This window comes from Brienomyrus brachyistius, chromosome 3 (genome assembly GCF_023856365.1).
Source record: "Brienomyrus brachyistius isolate T26 chromosome 3, BBRACH_0.4, whole genome shotgun sequence".
In the NCBI taxonomy this organism is placed as follows: domain Eukaryota; kingdom Metazoa; phylum Chordata; class Actinopteri; order Osteoglossiformes; family Mormyridae; genus Brienomyrus; species Brienomyrus brachyistius.
Genome location: NC_064535.1, coordinates 8,276,667 through 8,292,685, shown reverse-complemented (window position 1 = coordinate 8,292,685; position 16,019 = coordinate 8,276,667).

The window sequence follows — 16,019 nt, the reverse complement described above, 5'->3', positions numbered from 1 at the left end:
TGTGTTTTTTAGGTAATGCACTGCCCATGATTTGTCTTCACATGAGAAATTGCCCAGATTATGCAGCACAGAAACACTGTTTACCTCCCTGTGGACCAGAGTACAAGCTGAGCTTTTTTTGGGGGGTGGCAGGGTGGAGCTGAGGACAGCCGGAATAACAGAACCCCTCCAGCACACACACATGCGTACACACCAGAGTCGGCAGCAGGACAAATGCGACAGCCGGGCCCATGATTTTCACGGGGGGGGGGGGAATTCAACTTGTCGACTGCTCACCACAGAAAGCAGTCATCAGTCACTATATGCCTTAACCATTTTTTTTATTCAAGTGTTTATTTTATGGGGGGCCATAGGCATTCATTTGGAGCTAGGACCCCTCCCCGGATGCGGAAACAAGGGCACACAAGGGCGACATGTGCTCCACCTCATTCTCCCTGATCTAACGGGGTGGGGTTTCTTCGTACTTTGACACAGAAGCCCTGGTGAGAAACCTGATTAGACAGTTTCATAAACTTCCCCGTTTCCATTTTGTCTGATGCAATCAGAGGCTGAGCGACCAAGAAGAAACAGAGAATATATCGTTTATATACGATGAACCCACCAACCTTCTGCAGCCACAGGCTGTGGGTCGGTACTGGGGATTGGGAAACCCCCAATCAGACAAGCTCAGGACTACTCCGTCCCATTTGGAGGGCTCAGTAGTGGCTCTCTGGGTCATGCCGCTTGCCAATTATAGCCATGTTAATTGGTTCCTGTGCTTGGTCGCAGGTGATGAATTGGTCACAATTACACAATCCCCTGTCGGGTGAACTGAGGCGTCCCGACACAGCGCCTACAGGGAGCTGACAGGTCAGCTTCATTAGATCTCCCTGTCACACGGTGGAGGACATATTGATCAATAGCACCCTTACGGCAAACCGAGGGCCCACTAATCGTCTCTGGGAAGCTTGTGTCGTGTAGAGAGGAGAAGGTGCTTCTGCTGCAGCCAGGTAGCCTTTGATGCCTAAGTTGTAAATGGAAAACCTGTTTCCAAAGCTCTGGGAACAGACGAGGTGAAATGTGTTTTGAGTAGGGGGGAGTTCCGGCTGCCACAGCGGCGACGTGCAGGAGCGCCCAGAGGAGATCAATATGTCGCGGTGCATAAAAGGTGGGGAACCACTGGTATAGAGTGAGTTTTACTTATGGGGGTACTAACATGGCTGCCTCATGCATCACTCTGGGATAGGCTCCCGACCCCCTGCAACCATGAGCAAAATAGCCGGTTACAGAAAATGGATGGATGGATGGATGGATGGTACTAATATAGATGGCACTTAATATTGTTAGAGGCACACTTATGAAGCCACTGTATCCTCAACCACATTTTTGACTCTCTCTCCCAATTACTGCATTTACATTGCAGTCCTACTATTTTAATCAAAGTTAAAAAAATTTACCAATTTATACAGCAGAAGATAAAACCAGGCATTAGAACAAAGCCCTTAGCAGACCACAGCTGCTTCCTGAATCTTCCAGGACGCTTTCCTCCAGAGGTTAGCATTTAGCGTGATGGAACATAGTCGGCTCAGCAGCCAGTTTCTGCGGTTAGCTAGATGCTACAAAGCCGCTTTAAAAAACATCGTTCCCTGTTTAACGGAGAGCTGCGCTGCTCACCGCGGGGTTTCGTCGCTATTAAAAGGCACGTCCGCCTTCATAAGTAACATATATGCGGACGCTGCTCTAAACATGCAGATACACAGCGAAGCGTTTCTCGCAGATAAGCAGCACGGAATTTTCACGGATAATCACGATGCCACCCCCAGGGGTGATCTTTTTCTGTCCTTCCTGTGAGACCCGCATTTATCATTTGGCAGAAGAAGGCCGTATTCTACAAATGGTACACCCCCCCCCCCACACCCGCAAATCCTCCCCCATTGTAAAATACAAAAGGAGATTCCGCCCTCCAGATCTCCACTGATAATCTCCATGAGGTTGCTCGACATCCAGCTAAACATGTACAGTAGTGTGGGCGATAAATACAAGCCACCCACTTCTTTTTCTGGATTTTTCTCTGCTCCCTTCCTCCCTTCCACTAGCGTGGAATCAAAAATTGCGTACACATTGCCCCCCCCCCACCCCCCCGTCTCAGCGCCGTCCAAAAAAAGGATCCTTCCTGAATCCTGAAAGTGGGCCAGGAGAAGCGCTATCATAAAATGTACATGCCCCCACCCCTCCCCCCAGCCCTGTCACCAAATCATATCATCATCCCCGGGGGAGGCATGGTGCCGCAGGCTGGGCGAATCGGGTCAGCGCGTGGGCCCCACCTCGCGTCACACGGATGCTGAAACCAGAAAAAAACAGCAGGGGAAGCCGAGAGAGTCCATTATGACATCACTCCCCTGCCCCCCCCCCCCCACCAGTCAGAGTGCCGGCATGCTGTCGGAATGCAGCCGCATGTTCTCGGCTAAATTATCCCCCATGCGTGGACGCGGAGGAGTAACGGCAGCACGGGAAAGCCTGGTAGTTACTAGGTGCTATTTTTCCATGGCATGCCCTCCAATATGCATGTTGCCCAGGTTCACTCGGGACTAAGAGGCTGGAAAGGCATCCAACTCAAAACAAGCGCAACACAGGCTCAGCTAGCCTCCACACGGGGCAATTTCCTGTTCACTCTGATGAATACCAACTTTCGATACGAATTGAAATGATCCAAAACATCGCCACAACCAGCAGGCAATAAAAGAAATTATCGCCGCTTTTCTTTTCAACAGCCGGAGTTCATATTGACTGCGAGGTAATGAGCAGGAAGCGAAACAGAAACAGAGGCTGCTGTTCATTATGTGGATTTTTAATTGGGACTCTGGTTTAATTGGAATCTATGGTTATCACAATGTCTAAGGCTACCGGCACACCCACACACACAGACACACACACATACACACACACACACACAAGAAGTACTCATATTTATTTTTACACTGCATGCCAGAGTCCTGGTTCCACGATTCACAGTACCGTCGTGTGTTGGTTAACAAGCAGGAGCACTGGCCTGGCTGAGATATACGTCCATCTAGAGATAAATGAAGCAAGCTAAAATTTAAATATGGGACAGCACCTGATCAGTACTGCAGCAAGGAATTGTGGGAAAGGCGTGGCGGCTTTCTGCTGCCGCTGAAAGAAGAGCGTGATGCAGGCGAGTGAACCCTCCTCACCTCAGCTCCCTCGGGAGAAAAAGCCGAGGTGCCGAGGAGCCAAGAGAGCAGCGACGTGGAGGTAGGTGGCTGTCGAGGTCCAGCTGACTCATCCGACAGTCCAGTGGTGAAAAGGATCCACTGTGTTCTGAGAGCTTCTGTCCTAAATTCCACTGACCCCGAGTTCATTCATTAATTAGACTTTGATAAACATCTCAGCCTCTAAGGACGTGACCTCCACGTCATCCTCTGTCTCACAGCACAGCAGATTTCCGTCTCGAGGAAAAAAAGAACTCTTTGCCAACACAAAAAAGCTAAAATTGTCTTCCTTGACTCATTTTGTTTTACTCTTCTACTGTTACATGTAATTGGGTAGCAAGCAAATTTAAATAATTGTTTATAATCGCACATAATGACAGATGGTTACAGTAGGACTGTTGGATTGATGGCCGTTCTACGCCGTGCGTGGTTTATTCAATTAGAAGTCGCCTAACATTTGAAGCGTAGGTAAATGTTTAGGCTGGGTGAGCACTCCCAGAGAGTGACACACGGCTGACAGCCAGGCATCGACTACGCTTCTCTAAAAAGCTGCTGTACCGACATTCACCGTCTGCAGGCAGAGAGCAGGAGAGACTCGGAAGGAGGAGGGTGTTTAAGTGGAGAGAGGGATATTAATACTTTGGGCAGCATTCCCTGTAAACAACTGTGTTTTTTTTTCTCATTAGGAAGTCCATCCGCACCATCCTCCTCCCCCCGGCCTGTCTTGAGCCAATTATGTCCAAGTGTGACTGGAGATTCCAACCAAATTTAGTTTGGGCCCAATGTTTGTGCAGCAGACAGAAATGGTATCAGCGGCCATTGGACCTTATGTGGCCGCAGTTCCAGAGGTGCGACACCGACGGCCGACCCTGTGCCCTGATGCCAAGCGGCACTTTCATCTGCATATTGTGATAAGCTCGTGTGTCACGTCAAAGACGATAATAGCACCTTTTTCGAGAACAAAAGTTCCACTACTATGGGGAACTCACTGCCAGCGCAAATTCTTATTGGCACAAACGAGGGGTTCAGTCATTTACATGGCACTTTCAATCAGAGTCATATGCTCCATGACGAAGTATCACATGGTCACTACACTTACTGGTACACAATACAAACATTATATTAAAGGAAACAACACACATGGCTATGCGGGGCACCGCAAGGCATGCTGGGAACCCGATAAGGTAAGTCCGAGAGACAGCTAGCCGGGCAGTTTCACCATATGTGTATTAAAATCGGAAAAGAGAGAAAAATGAGATACGAAAATGAAGGAATTACTCATACAAAGGGCAAATAAAGCATCATTTTATTTCGGTTTCATTTAATTTCAGCTTCAACCCTGACATCAGAGGACTTCAGGCTAATTCCGATTTCTCTCCAAACGCTTAAAAAAACAGGAGCAGAATTCATGTCCTCTCTACAGGCACTTCACATTAGGATTAAATACTACAAGCATTCATTATTTATACATTTAATCAGAAAATGGAACAATTTTTCATGCTAATCTACATTTTTCCCCAGACATCATGATTAGCCAGTGTTGGGCTTCAATAAGTTGTCATGCTTAAGTGCTGCTTCAAAGACGTCCTCAGCCAGAGACAAAAAGCGACCAGCCTCTGAAGGCGACAGCATAAGTGCTGCGTGTCCTCAGAAGTAGGGAAACGTCGGCGTGTGAATCGCGGGCCTGCAGATCTCGACAAACCATTCGGAGGAACTCGGCTGATGAAGCGCTGATCGTTGAGGAACAGCGGTTTTGCTGAAAGCAGACACATTCACAGCTGCTTCGCTGTCTGCCGAGAGGCGGTTACTGTCTTATTTACTGACTTGGAAAATGAGCTGATGGAGTTTATTTTCCAAGAAACCCAAAGCACTTCAGCAACTGGGCAAGATATAACTGATTAATTAAGATAGGTCTGATATAGGGCTTCTGAAGACCTCTTAACATTTCAGTTCCTGCTATAGCGTTGCCTAAACAACCTGCAAAATCATATTATGCTGGGGAATTACTCAAATGCTCCATCTCAAAGCTATGGCTGGCTCATTACCTAAGCAGAAATCGAAAAACGCATTCTGATCTGGGCCCAGATTCAGGCAGCTCTGCTTATCACTACAGCCCACAGCCGAATTCCACACAAAAGCCTCTAACCTCTCCCCTTGGGTATGGTGCATGTCACACTGAGAACGGTACGTGGGTAACTGGGAAAGATGCATGGTGCCTTGGGAACAGTGCAAGATGCAGGCTCAGTCGGAAAAAAATACACATGTTTTTTATGTTAGCCTAATGTTGGGTATTCTCCAGTTTGTCCAATGGAATGGGTGGCTGCTGTCGCGACTGCTATCAAATCACAGCTGGCACAAAACAGCAATCAAATGTATGAAAGACAAACCATTTCAATGAGTGAAACTAGCTAAGCTAACTAGCATGCTAGTGCACTAGCAGGACGGTATCAGCATAACAGTGGGACTGGGATTAATGTGAGAATACCTAGGGGTAACTTATAAACCAAAATTATATTTTGCTTTCTATTTCTTGAAGACCAAAACCATGACAATGGGCGTCTCATCATCTGGGACACCTACAAGAACCTCATGATACCAAAGCAAAGGGAAGATACAGAGATTTTGTTTTCCGAAGGATTTGGCACCTACCTAAAACCAGAACATGATGTAGAGGTCCAGCATGACTAAGGCTGTGTTCAAAATCGCATACTTACTCAGTATGTTCTGAATTTCACTAGAGGCTTATTATTACTCCGTTAATGTAGTATGTACTATATATTTATTCGCAAGAACAGTATGAATGGACTTCGGACACACTGCAGCCACCATCTTGCATATTACCTCTTAAAGTTGGACAGAGATGGCACTTTGTCTGCTATCTTGATAAAAATTTATCAGCAAGCAACGTCCTTCGCTTCTAGCTACAGCTTCAGTGGGCTTGTGGGACAGTATGTTGTCCATTGGTTGCCCACTTTGGAATTTCGCAGAATGTACTATGTCATACGTGACGTCGTTCCATTTGCCTACTGTGTCATCGATACTGAGGATTCAGACATGCTGCTCACATAGCATACTATATTTCCCGACTACTTAGCAAATAAGTATGCGATTTTGGACGTGCCCTCATACTGATCACTTGACCTTGGGACCATGGGCGAACACTAGCATAAGTTTTCTTGCTGCTTCTAGGATGGTGATGTATTTACTGAAATAAGTAACTAGTCTTTTAAAAGTAAGACAGGGCCATAAAAACAATAATACTGATGTGTACCCTGCTCCAAAGTGATTTATGAAGCTGGCTGTCTTTTCGAGGATAAGGGTTCGAATTTGTTTCCTCCGTGACCCAACAGATATCTGTTTTACCACATACCACTCAATCTGGATTGACAGTTATGAAGTGCTCTTGGCAGGTTTGACAGAGCAGAGCCCAGCATGAACCAAAGGTTTGACGTGCTGGTTGGGGATCTGCTCAGCACTCCTTCTTCATATTTAAGTGTGTTTATGGATCACATTTCACCTGCAGAATAAACAAACATTTTTATGATTTGATTCAGGGAACACACTGTGAATGCTTCCCTGAATATTAGTCAGTTTCTTTCGGTGAAATGTTTCTTTTTTCATAAAAATATCCTTCTTAGCTAGCTGCGGCAAGTTTGCTGAAAAAAAACAGTGATACCTGTTTTTTTTTTGACCGTACAAGACAGAAAGAGGACAGTTAGCAGTGATGCTGATAAATATCTGTCTATGCAGACTGACCTTCTCAGTCCTCATTGAACATCATCTGAATTCTCTGTTACGGAAATGTTATGTTTGATACACATCACGCATGAAACACAGCCAAGATAATTCACATAGTTCACACATAGTTAGCAAACAGAGAGAGGTGATGTAGGGAGATGGCTAACCCTGCATATCACCGAATGTGTGCCCCGAAGACTGCCACTGGTATAAGTAAGGCAGATATAGCTGTGGCCCAGCTAGCTAGCTGTTTGTGTTACTAGCCGTGGCTAAGTTAGCTATCTGTTTGTATGGCTAGCTATAGCCCAGCTAGCTAGCTTTTTGCGTTGTTAGCCGTACGTGGCTAAATTAGCTATCTGTTTGTATGGTTAGCTGTAGCCCAGCTAGCTAGCTGTGTGTTGGTAGCCGTGGCTAAGATAGCTATCTGTTTGTATGGCTAGGTATAAGCCAGCTATCTAGCTGATTGTGTTGTTAGCCATGGCTGTTAGCTATCTGTTTGTATGGCTAGGTATAAGCCAGCTATCTAGCTGATTGTGTTGTTAGCCATGGCTGTTAGCTATCTGTTTGTATGGCTAGGTATAGCCCAGCTAGCTAGCTGTGTGTGTGGATATGCTGTAGCTTTTATCCCAGATTGCTGACAATTAGCTGTGCAGCAGTGCCCAGCGTGTTTTCCTCTTTTCCTCCTTAAGAATCTTGGTATGATTAATACTGTATGGGACTCTTGAAAAGGCAGCTATTACCAGTCATTTAGGGAAGCTCTCTTCCGAGATGAATAGCAATGCAACTGGGACGAACCCCTGGCAGTTTTTCATAACATCAGACACCGCTATGTCAAGTGCAGCTCTTTATCATCCTCTGAGACACCATTAATTTAAACATGGCTGCCTGAACACCCCTCCCCCCCAACTGCAAGGAATGTGGCATTGAGAGTACCGCGTCATGTCTTCGAGTGGGTCTGTGTATCGGTATCTGTGAGGTGCCTTTCTTTCCTGGTATCTCCTCACACGATAAATGCTACTAAACCTGAAAGACCTGCCTCCGTTTCTCACGAGCGATCGGTCGCCCCACCCTAAAAGCTGAAGGTATTCTTATCGGCCCTGGCGGAAAAAGAGAGAAGCCATTTATAGGACCTGGATGAATTATCTTGTGGGGGCAAGGTTTTAGTGCTAAAGTTCATCCATATATAAGTTCCTTTCCTGCCATCAGCGTATACTATCACAATCATCTGCTGAGTTGCCCAGGGTTGTGGATCAGGAGGTAAATGGGTGTTAGCCCAAAGCCCAGAAGGCTTTGCCTCGCCAGGCCGGATGCCCCCCTCCACACCCCACGCAGGCCTCGGGAAACCGGCTGCCAACCTCCCTGCGATTAGCCAAACACGCCAGCATGCGCCATGGAGGGAGACACGAATCCCGGTCCTCTGGGTCCAGGAAGTGCTGGCTGCGAGGAATATCCGCATAGTTCATGCGTCGCCTGTTACGCACAAGCACAGCAACACGTCGTTTGCGGCATTAGTGCTTATCCAGTGCTTAAAGACGACTTCCGTGGATTACCGACTTGGGTCTGGCTGAAAACGAACGGCAGAAGGTCTTTCCCCTTGAATGTTATTGATCATTTTAATCAATGTCGGCTAGCAAAAATGAAGCTTTGATGAGCTGCCGGTGACACGGATGAGTTGAGCTCGGTTGAGCCTCTTGAGCGAAGGGCATTGGTCTGAGTGCATGTTCCCAAATGCAGCAACAATGTCAAGAATGTACATTACTCTCTTGAGATAACTGCCTCCTTCCACCCCAGCAGTAACTGGCACATATTTGCATCACCTCTAGGGCCATATCCAAGCTCTTTCTATAAATAATCAGCCTTGGATACCGGCAAAGCCCAGCAAATGCAAATCCAACCTAGATATGGGATTTCATGTTTCATTGTTTAATTACATTTATTAGGCTACTGGAAATGGGTTGTGTTTAACGTGAAACTCATAAATATAGGAGACAATTTAAATAAATGTAAAAAAATATTTTTGCATATGCGTTTCAGTGGAAATTTTGCTGAAAAGGAAGCAAAGTAGTGGTTTACTTGGTTTTAGTCTTAACAGCTATGGTGGCATGAACTGCAAACTGTAATTGACAGGTGTTATGCATTTAACCCAGGCTACAATTGAATTCACCTGAGACAGACAGGTGCTTTCTGCTAGAACAGCATGTCCTGGAACACAGAGTTAAGCACTCTCATTTAGTTGGACGTCTAGACGAGCGCCACCCTGCCCCAGACACTGTAATTACCGCTCCAGGACATAAATAAGAATTAAAGGCCCACCAAGTGGCTCTCAATTGTGTTAGCCAGACAGAGGAAGGCATGTGGAGAGAGGCCTCCATCGCTTGATTAGCTGCTTTGCAGAAGGCTGTTGATCTGTTATAAAACTGTTAGAAATAGATGTAGGGCCACATGGTGCAGGAAGAAATGGGAGACAGGAAGGTGGACACAGAAATGCATGAAGCAACAGCTAAGGGATGCTGTTCAGATTTGTGCAAAGCAAGTAGCGGGTCGGACAAATCAAATGCAGAAGTGTTCAGGTAAGACCACGGCTCGTTTAAATCGTCAGATCTGTGCCCTGATGCCCCGACTCCTGACATTCCAGAGCAGCGTGTGGAAAGTACAGTTAGCACAAGCTGTGCTCCAGCAGGGGGCAGCACTGTCAACCTCCAAACAGATCTCTTGGGCCTGACACACCTCCCCAATCCCTGGAAACCTTGTCAAGACCATAAGGAAGGTACACATACTCCTAAACCTGCCCACTCAAATTAGGAGCCCCCTCATCAATGAAGAGGATCCCAGAACAGAATTAAGATCCAGTCCTGAAATTCAGTCCAACATGTATTTCCGCTACATAATCAGTAGTCTCATCTTATATAAATAAAAAGATCCACTCCCACACAATTTCACAGCCTAGACCAGAGACGTTAGGCCTGTCAGCACACACAAATGATGACAACACCTTTCAGCCACCAGGCACGTCCTCTTACTACCATTATATGGAAGTACTGAGTTCCATTCGCTATATTCTTGCATATAAATTTGAAAGCCACTCCCACAAATACATGACCACACCCACCAGTATCAGTCCTTTTGTGGTGAGATCATTATTACTGAGTACTAAGTGCCATCAATCACATACCAAAAATCACTAAAGACTTTGGCAAGTGGCTAGCTATGGATTTTAGTAGCGTCATAAAGTCATTCAGTTCACAGGAATGGAATGTTGTCAGGCATAATTGTTTGATCTTTGTTGCAATAGACATGCTACTCTCTAATTACTTATGTGCTATGCAGTCTAAAGCGACACAAACGTTAAAACAAACCTCAGAGCTAAAACCTAATTCTAAATGCCACTCAGGAAATAATGTGATCGACAATGTATTTGGTGTGTTTGGTGTCTGCTGTCTGTAATTCAATCAGGTAAATCCCTAGTGTGAAGACTGAGATCCAGGTACAGGAAGTAGGAGCAGCGGGCTTTCTAGCTTGCCACAGGAAAACAGGGCCCTGTCAGTGCGCTGGGCAGCTTCTGTTGGGAGAGGGACTCTGTAGAGAACACAATCCTTTGGCCTTAGACAGAAAGAGAGCCTGACGATAGATAGATAGATAGATAGATAGATAGATAGATAGATAGATAGATAGATAGATAGATAGATAGATAGATAGAAAGAAGGCGGCCCCACAAACGCGGCCCACCCCTACCCCAATTGGAGCATAGGTTATGTAGATAGTGTGGCCTAGATGTGCAACACCCTGGAGCCTCACTATTGTGGGAGAGAACAATGATTAAAAGGTTACTGTGTAGAATAGTGCTGATATCACTGACACGAAGGCTGCACATTTAAATCCCAAGAAAACCAGTCATGGCAAAAAATAATAAGCTGCATACATCAGACTGTAACAATAAACATCTTACTGCACAATTAAGCAAAATGATACATCAGTGCAAAAGTATTTATGGGCAGCATTATGGGTTTGTAGGTAGTGTGTGTGTGTGTGTGTGTGTGTGTGTGTGTGGGGGGGGGGGGTCCCTGTATTTATTGTTCATGTGGCTTTTTCCCACAAACGCCAGTTTCTTCCCGTCATTCAAAGATGTGCTGTTAAAGTGAATTTGTAATGTTAAAATCTCTTTAGTACAGCGTTTCCCAGTCCTGCAGACAGTCCGTGTTTTTTCCTCCCTTCCTGCTCCCAGTAGGATAATGTGAGAAGGGAGGTGGGAGGAAGCAAAAACGCAGACCGTTTGTGGGTCTCCGGGGGCCGGGTTGGGAAACACTGCTTTGGTGTATCTATTGTGTTCATGCAACAAGGGACTGGCATGCTGTGCAGACCGTGCCCTGCCTTATGTGTCCGACCCCTAACTGACTTAACAGCCATTAGTATTGGGAGGATGGATGAAAGCATAAAAGAAAATACACACACTATGAGAACATTAAAAACACATTCTTGAACTGCTCAAATAGACCCTCACCAAAAACAGAGAGAGAATTCCATATATACCCACACAGTTGGGGGGGTGGGCACAAACCCGGCGGGGGGGGGGGGGGGGGGGGGCAAGCCCACAGCCCTGGATGTAGGAGGAGACAGTTTTAACCACTTTGCCAGCTCACACATTGTTATTTTGAATTTAAATAATAAAATCCTACAGTTGTTAGCCATGCAAGTACAAAAGTACATGTTGTAAATAAGTGGTACTGACATACATGGATATATTCCCAGAGGCTGCTTCTGCAAAGCGCCGAGCATCTGGAGGCTGCGAATGTCACGGCCCGCTGACTTCCCGAGCGAAGACGCGCTGCGTGCAGCCGATGTCGGGCCTGCTCCCTCCGACAGCCGCCGTTTGATTTCTGCATCTGTGGCGGTGCCTTGCCCCTCCATTCAAAAGGGTGAAATATTTTGTTTGGCTTTACGGGTGCTTTTCACATTAATAGGCCGACAGTCACGGCTTGGCCAGCACGCGATCATAAAGGAAAACAGATTACTTAAATATCTTACTTATAATGCCAATTGAAAGCTACCTGAATCCATCAGTACAAAGAGTAACTCCTTCCAAAAGCAGCCATCAGTCTGGCTTGGGTTCAAAAGGAGAGATTCCAACATTCCAAAGCAAGGCTTCTATCGTTTCACTGTTATTGACTGGGTTGCATTTCAGAGATGTATAGCTGAAGCAGAGGTATAAAATACCTGGAGCTGGTTACATTATACAGCAGTGTCTGTTCAGGTTGTCTAATGATAATCGTGTGACACCGGATTGGTAACCGGGCCAGTATGATTGTTCCGGAAGCTGGCTACAGAGTGTCTGGCAGACTTCTGTTGCTGTTGCGTCACCATCCCGGATAGAATGGCTACCTCTTCCTGCAGGGGGCAGTGTTCTCCGGTGGCCAGCCAAGCTCGTGTTCAATGACATCACTGCATTCCCAACAGACTAGTCTATTTTGATCATGCGAGGGGGGATTCAGGGGGTCCCAGGGAACAGACTGTTATGTCAATACGTGCAGTGTGCGATTGATGTGGTCCCGGGCTGGGTCGGCTGCCCTCTCTCCACATAGACGGACAGCCCAGCTGGGGAATCCGCACTCAGCTGGGGTGGGGCCTCTCACACACCACTGGACTCACAGGCACAGGGACCGACACACACAGAAAGACGCACACAGGCACACAGAAATAGGGATTAACACCAGCACACACGTTTGTAATTAAATCCTTGTGGGGACTCTCCATTCATTTCTATGGGGATAACTCTAATCCCAACATGACGATCTTAACCCCCACCTAGCCCTAACCCTAACCCCTACCCAGCCCTCACCTTAACCATAAGTAACCAAACAAAATACGAGACTTTTGCCATTTTTACTTTTACTTTTAAAAATTTATTTTTGATTGCATTCACAGATCTCAAACTGTCAAAAAACAGGTTTTTATTACATTGCGGGAGACATTTGTTCTATTAATTTAGTTAATTTGGTCAACATTTGGTCCCGCCCTCCGTTCGCGTTTCCATTCCATTCACCGTGAATTGTATTTAACATTCTTATTACTGTTGGGAATAAGCTGTCTTGATGTGCAGCGCCTGATGGACCTGTAGCATGCCTGATGATACATACATACCTGCACAGAGATCCATGGATGCAGCCCAGATGGTGCCGAGCTATTTGGACAGAAATACCCACATATTTGTGCCTGACTATAACCTGGCATATGTCGCATATGTTGTGGCTCTTGAATATCTATAACTAGATTGATCACGTGGTTCCTAACCGCAAGTACGGATGATTGTAGATTTAGTTTCCAAGGATTCTGTCAAACAGAGAGCAGGTAGCCAAGGCAACAGTGCAAGCCTACTGATGGCCCTCGGGTATTTGCAAGTACCATGTAAGTAAGCAGCAGTCAGGATTATGGGTGTATTGAGGCTAGGATAACGCTGTTACCCTCAAGCGATATAGGGGCTATGAACAGTGTAAGGTACGAGTCAAAGGTTTGGACACACCTGCTTTTGAGGTATTTGTCTCTGTGTCATCTCTGTTATTCACCTTATAGTAGATGGCCTCAAGGCAGTGAAGTAATACATACTGAAAACATTTCAAAATTTTCTTACATTTTAGACTCTTCAAAATAGCCCCCTTTTGGTTCAATGACAGCACAGCAGATCCTTGGGATTCATTCAGCGAGATGTAACCACCTGGAATGCTTCTCCAGTCCTGAAGGAGTTTCCACAGGTTCTGGCCAAAAGTTGGCTACCTTGCCTAAGTTGGCTTATTCTTCGATCCAACTCATCCCAAACCAGCTCTGTAGGATTTAGGCTGGGGGGGGACTTACTGTCATAGAACTCCATCTCTTTCCTTGTTCACAAGATAATATAATACTTACTTAACCTCGAGGTGCACTCAGGGTCGTTATCTTGTTGAAAAACAAATGACTTCCAGTAGGTGTGTCCAGACCTTTGACTAGTACTCTAATTGTATTTTCTTTGCCTTGTTAAACAAGGTAAGTGGAGTGAGCAACTTCCAGCTGTCCTGCATGCATCTAACACCCCCATGGCAGCAGCTGCCCCCATCTATGTGGCCCATGCAGGACAGGCTCACTCGCCTATGGGTGTCAGTAGGGAAGTGACTTGGTAGTGGTAAAATCACTGCTGTGATAACTGCAAAACCTTTTATAATGCGACTGATGGTATTTTATTACACTGGAAGCTTGGTAGCTTAGAGCTATACAGTGACTCACTGGGTAGAACGGCAGCCACAAACCTCTAGGATATTGTGGTCTATTCCCAGTCTCTCTCTCTTTCTCTGGCATTTCGATGCTCGCCTTCTGTGTGGTTTTCCTCTCACTGTGAACTGGTATGTCCAGTTTTGTTTACATTTCATTTATTTAACAGACACTTCCACCTACAGGAATGTATATTTTTCAAAAGCATAGTTAGCCAGTCCCTGCAGCAACTGGGGCTTAAGGGCGTAATTCTTAACGGTGACATCACTCTGCCAAGTCTGGGATTTGAACCAGCAACCTTCTAATCACAGGCACAGTGCCCTAACCTTAACTGCCTTGCCTGAAATTCCAGTCCAGGTTCTCTGTGCTTCCCAGGATAGGCTCCACACTCACCTGAATGCTTTACTTGATATGTATGTATGGAAGATGGATGGCTTAGCTTTAACCCACGTACTGTTTACAGTAGAAGTTATTATTTGCTTCCCATGTTAAAGCATGTGTAATTGTTTACCATGACTTTTTAATACAACCTTTATAAAATTCCGGAACTTATTTGCATATCCAGTATGCAGTAAAGTGTATCCTTTTAGTCTTTATCGCGAGCTCTAATTTGCAGTCTAGATAGGAAAACGATTTTTTTTGGTTATGACACATTTTTATAACCTGGTTTTAGAATCTGTGGGAGCATTAGGTTTTGATACCGCAAACCATGAGGACTGACGCGTTCACTTACTAGCATGATGAAAGGATGCTAAGAATATCTCACCAAAGCAGTGGGTGCTGAGACTGAGGTAATAAATAAATATATATAAATATATAGCTATGGGCTTATCTGTAGTAACTGTGCCCACAGTAGCCCAGCTTTCCAGTTGTATCATTGGTTGTATATAAGGCTCTTCAAATCTGGCCCTCGATTCCAAATCCAGACCTTGTTTTCGGTTCTCCCAGGTAGCTTGTTTAATGATTACTCGTTCTGATTGGCCAGAGGCTTCACACCTGGCTCACAGGTAAAGGAAGGATGGAAAATCAGCAGGGCTTGGACCTTGAGAACCGTAATTTGAGTAGCCCTGATGTAGAGGATATGTGTGGGCGGGCAAGGCTTCTGACAGGACCTACTTGGGCAGTAAACTCATCGGTCTCAGAGTGGACAGGTGTCAGTCACCCCCACACACAAGGTCCAGTCTACTGCCTGTCCCTCACAGTCGTAATCAGTTTTCTCACAAGATGTGACTGATCGTTTATCCAAACAGGTGATTGCTTTCCTCTGATTTGTGGCTCTCAGCGATGCCCTCGGGAGCAGTAATTTACAGCAGTTCAGGGATTTACGTCCTAATTCAGCACCCAAATTCTTTGCCCGTACATCCGGATCACCGTCAGCGTCATCAATCACTGGGCCTTTGCTCACGGTGCAAATTGTGCACTATAAAATCATGAGAAAATTTAATTCCCATGAAGCTCAAACCTTTGACCCCCTCAGTGTTGACGCATAGGGGTTTAACCGAGTGAACACGACGTCCTTACCCTACAGGAATGTAACGCAGCTGCATAGCACCTGCGCTGATAATTTGTGTACCCCTTGCTCTACAGTTGCACCACACTGAGCTGAGCCATGCAGACAGGCAGCTAATTCGGGCTGCTGCATTGCAGGAGTAACTGCGAGTTGCCCTGAGTGACCAAACTGTAGGGAGCCACTTTGTAGGGTCACAACATGAGGCTCAGCCTAATAATTCATGGGGACTGAATACGAATGTGCTTGCAGCTGCTTACGAAAGCAGCTGTGACACACTAATGAGCACATCAGAGCTGGAACCCGATTTGCTGTCAGATCCATCCATCAGT